The sequence below is a fragment of the Bos grunniens genome, chromosome 1 (assembly GCF_055505025.1).
Source record: "Bos grunniens cultivar Pamir isolate PY7600 chromosome 1, Bosgru_T2T1.0, whole genome shotgun sequence".
NCBI lineage: Eukaryota > Metazoa > Chordata > Mammalia > Artiodactyla > Bovidae > Bos > Bos grunniens.
The window spans coordinates 44808375-44813101 of record NC_141165.1 but is presented as its reverse complement, the minus strand read 5'-3'; the positions used below and the strand labels follow the sequence as shown (position 1 = coordinate 44813101).

General features: G+C 40.6%; 1 pseudogene across 1 annotated transcript; it reads right to left on the bottom strand.

Annotated features, from left to right (window-relative positions):
* Positions 1-978: 978 nt before the first annotated feature.
* LOC147379357 (phosphatidylinositol N-acetylglucosaminyltransferase subunit P pseudogene) lies at positions 979-1604 on the bottom strand (annotated as a pseudogene). Its single transcript, XR_015133011.1, has one exon. The product of XR_015133011.1 is annotated as a phosphatidylinositol N-acetylglucosaminyltransferase subunit P pseudogene (transcript).
* Positions 1605-4727: the final 3123 nt, after the last annotated feature.

Here is a 4727-nt window from a genome sequence, read left to right as displayed (position 1 = left end):
ATCTTGACTTTCTTGAATGTCTAATGCCACTTCCATGGCTCATATCCCATATTTTCTTGTCTATACTGTTGTGTGTTGTGCCTATTATATATATATGTATATAAAATATATTGCTGCTTTGTCATAAATCTTGTCCAACTCTTTTGCAGCCCCATGGACTGCAGCCCTCCAGGCTCCTCTGTCCATGGGATTTCCCAAGCAAGAATGTTGGAATGGGTTGTCATTCCCTTTTCCATATATATAGTAAACCACATATATTAGTATATCACATATATAGTAACTATATGAAAGGGAAAGTGTTAGTCCCTTAGTTGTGTCCAACTCTTTACAACCCCATCGACTATAGTCCACCGGCTTCTCTGTCCATGGGATTGTCTAGGCAAGAATAATGGAGTGGATTACCACTATTCTCCAGGGGATCTTCCTGACCCAGGGATCAAACCTGGGTCTCCATTGTGGGCAGATGCTTTATCATCTGAGTCACCAGTGAAGGTCCTGTATACTATGCTATACATATATATATATATATACTATATACTACAATAAATATATATATATATATATATCATAATACTATGTGTGCTTAGTTGCTAAGTCATGTCTGACTCTTTGCGACCCCATGGACTGCAGCCCTCCAGGCTCCAATGTACCTGGGATTCTCTAGGCAAGAATACTGGAGTGGGTTGCCATGTCCCCGTCCAGGGGACTCTTCCCAACTCAGGGATCGAACCCGGGTCTCCTGCATTGCAGGTTGATTCTTTACTGTCTGAGCCACCAGGAAAGCCCAAGAATACTGGGTGGGTAGCCTATCCCTTCTCCAGGAGAACTTCCCAACCCAGGAATTGAACCAGGGTCTCCCGCATTGCAGGTGGATTCTTTTCTAGCTAATCTCCCAGGAACCCCCATAATACTATATATATACAGTATATAAATAGCCTCCAGCTTTGTCACTGGACTCTACTCCTCCTGAATATATTCTTTATTTTTTATTATTATTATTTTTTTTTACGGTTGAAACCTTTATGTCAAAAATTTATAATAAATGTTTGGTATTAGTCCACATACAATTAAGTTCTTGGTGTAAAGTTACTTGGCTTCAAGAAGGAACATTTGGTTTACTTCACTAATAGGAATATCTCTTAGTGCTGGGATGGCCTCTTCTTGGTCTTTCTTGTGCTGTTGGTTTTCGGCATAGTTATCTGTGATATTATGAATGGAGTCAAGTGGAGAGGTACTCATCATGTTTATTCCAAATAAGAGGACGTAATTGATGACTACGGTAATGAGGAGATACACAGGCAGAGCAACGGCCCAATACTTTTGAGGCCAATAAGTTAAGCCTAAGGAGTTTAGCCAAGATTCAGGAATAAAAGCCCACACAAGATACAGTATGAAGCCAAATTGGGAGCTTAAGAAAAGAACAAAGCCATAAATCGCTCTTTCTGGCAACGGCGACGGTGAATTTTCCACCATTTTCCCCGTGGCTTTAGATATTCTTGGGTCCTCCAAGCGCCGACTCCCCAGCGGCAAGTTCGGCCACCTCAGGGCCTCTGCCTTGGCGCAGGCGCAGACTAGGGGAGCTGCAGGAGGGCGAAAGAGGACCCGAATATATTCTTTAGTATTTCACAGGAGACTGCTAAGAACAAATATTAAAAAATATTTTTGATTACATCACCTCCTTGTTTAAGCATTTAATATTGTGACTCATATATATTAAAAGCAGACTACCACATAGTTATTTTATGTATCCCCAAGTTTAAAAACGCTACAAAATAATTCTTTCTTATTAGACTTTTTCTATCTAAAGACACTTTTAAATTTATTTGGCCAGATTTTTATTATATATCATTTCTGTAAATGCACAAGGAAGAAAATACAAGCTGTTGGTACTCGCAATACAATTATGTAACAATCCCTGCTAAAGGACTCTGTAAATTGAAAGATACATTCTGATGCTAGAATTGTAAAAAATATACATCCTAGAATCAGTAAAAGATGGTGACTGTCTACCATATGACCCAGCAATTGCACTCGTTGGTATTTACTCAAAAAAGTGGAAAATTTATGTCTATGCAAAAATTTGCAGACATATTTATAGCTGCTTTCACCATTGCCAAGATTGGAAGCAACCAAGTTATCCTTTAGTAGGTGAATGGATAAAAAAAAAAGCTGTGATATATCCAGACAATGAACTAATATTCATTGCTAAAAGTAAATGAGCTATCAAGTCATGAAAGGACATGAAGGAAAATTAAATGCATATTTCTAAGAGAAAGAAGCCAACATGAAAAGCATACCATATGATTTCAACTATGAATATGACATTCTAGAAAAGGTAAAACTATGGAGACAGTAAAATGATCAGTGGTCATCAGGGTAGGGGGTCAGGAGAGTGACTGTTGGGGGGTGGTGACCATGGGGAAGGGTATGCATGTGTTGGGACAGGAGGAGTAAGGGAAATCTCTATGTCTTTCCCTGAATTTTATTGTGAATCTTAAATGCTTCTCTCTAAAAAAAAATTAAGTTTAAAGTTAAAAAATATGGTGAATACTAGTTTCATAACTCACTCTCCTCCTCCTCAGCCCTCTCACCTTTTACATAGGAAAAATAAAGTGTGAATCCCTCAGCTTGACATTCATGAATTTTCATTTCATAGTATGGCTCATAACTAAGTTTTTAACCTAACTTCTTTCCATTCACTAGTGTGTCGACATACGTGCACTTTCACACTCCTCTGCTTTTTGTCCCTTTCCTTCTCTCTCTAATGTCCTAGATTTAATGCCTCCTTTGTTTCCTCTCTCCATCCTAACAGTCCTAGTTCCTCCCTACTGTCCCAATAGCATTATCTGCACACTGATGGTGTATGGTTTGATCTCTTTGTTCTGTAGTTAGTAGAATACATGCCATTGACCAAGTCTTTGTACAGGTCCTGGAGGAAAGGACCTTCATAAACATATTTTGACTGAATTGAACTAAAATAAATTGGGAAGAAATTAATTCAAGGATAAAATAGTAAAATACATACAAAGCATTCTATCATTATCATCATCATGAACCAAACAAGACCATCTATCTGTATTTAAAATGATTAAAAATAGGCCTTGCCACTGTAGGTGACAAGCTTAGTGTTTAATATTTTTTTCTTTTTCTCAGGTGAAAACTTGCTAGGCAACTAGGAGTGATACTAAAAGTCTTAGACAGGGAGCAGTGGCTGAAGGTCCCTGGGCTGCCTCAAGGTTATAGCATTGGGCTTCTCCTTTACCCCACATCCAAGGGCAAAGGAGAGGCCCCAGCAAGATGGTAGGAGGGGTGAAAATGCATTTAGAATGAAACCCCATGCCTGCCAGAGAGGCTCAGAGAGCTCAAACATACTTTGTGTGCACCAGGACCCAGAGACCCCACAGAGATTGAGAAAGAACTGTGTTTGAATTCTCCAGCAATGAACTGCTGCAGGGGCAGGGGCTCTGGGTGCAGACTTGGGTATGGTATAAACCCTCCTGGAGGAGGTCACCATTAACCCACCATAGAGTTGCCAGAACTTACACTGAACTGGGGAAACAGACTCTTGGAGGGCACAAACAGAATCTTGTGCACACTAGGACCCAAGAGAAAGGAGCAGTGACCCCACAAGAGACTGACCCAGACTTGCCCGTGAGAGTCCAGGAGTCTCCCATGGAGATGGGTCAGCGGTGGCCTGCTGCAGGGTTGGGGGCTTTGAGTGTAGCAATGTATGCTTGGGACCTTTTGAAGGAGGTCAACATTTTCTTAATTACCTCCACCATAGTCTGGCCTCAGGTCAAATAAAGGGAGGGAAGACAGCCCAGCCCTTCAATAAAAAATTGGATTAAAGATTTACTCAGCATGGCTCTGCCTATCAGAACAAGACCCACTTCCCCCCTCAGTCAGTCTCTCCCATCAGGAAGCTTCCAAAAGCCTCTTATCCTTCTTGGTCAGAGGAAAGACAGAATGAAAACCACAATCACAGAAAATTAACCAATCCAATCACATGACCACAGCCTTGTCTAATTCAATGAAACAATGAGCCATGCCATGTAGGGCCAACAAAGATGGACAGATTATGGCACAGAGTTCTGACAAAATGTGGTCCACTGGAGAAGGGAATGGCAAACCAGTTCAGTATTCTTGCCCTGAAAACCCCATGAAAGTATGAAAAGGCAAAAAGATATGACGCTGAAAGATGAACTCTCCAGGTAGGTAGGTGCCCAATATGCTACTGGAGATCAGTGGAGAACTAATTCCAGAAAGAATGAAGAGACGGAGTCAAAGCAAAAACAACACCCAGTTGTGGTTGTGACTGGTGATGGAAGAAAAGTCTGATGCTGTAAAGAGCAATAATGCATAGGAACCTGTAATGTTAGGTCCATGAATCCAGGCAAGTTGGAAGTGGTCAAATAGATGGCAAGAGTGAACATAGACATTTTAGGAATCAGTGAACTAAAATGGACTGGAATGGGTGAATTAAACTCAGATGACCATTACATCTACTACTGTGGGCAAGAATCCCTTGGAAGAAATGGAAGAGCCATCACAGTCAACAAGAGTCCAAAATTCAGTACTTGGATACAATCTCAAAAATGCCAAAATGATCTCTGTTCATTTCCAAGGCAAACCATTCAGTATCATAGTAATCCAAGTCTATGTTCCAACCAGTAATGTTGAAGAAACATTCCAATCAGTAATGCTGAAGAAGTTGAATGGTTCTATGA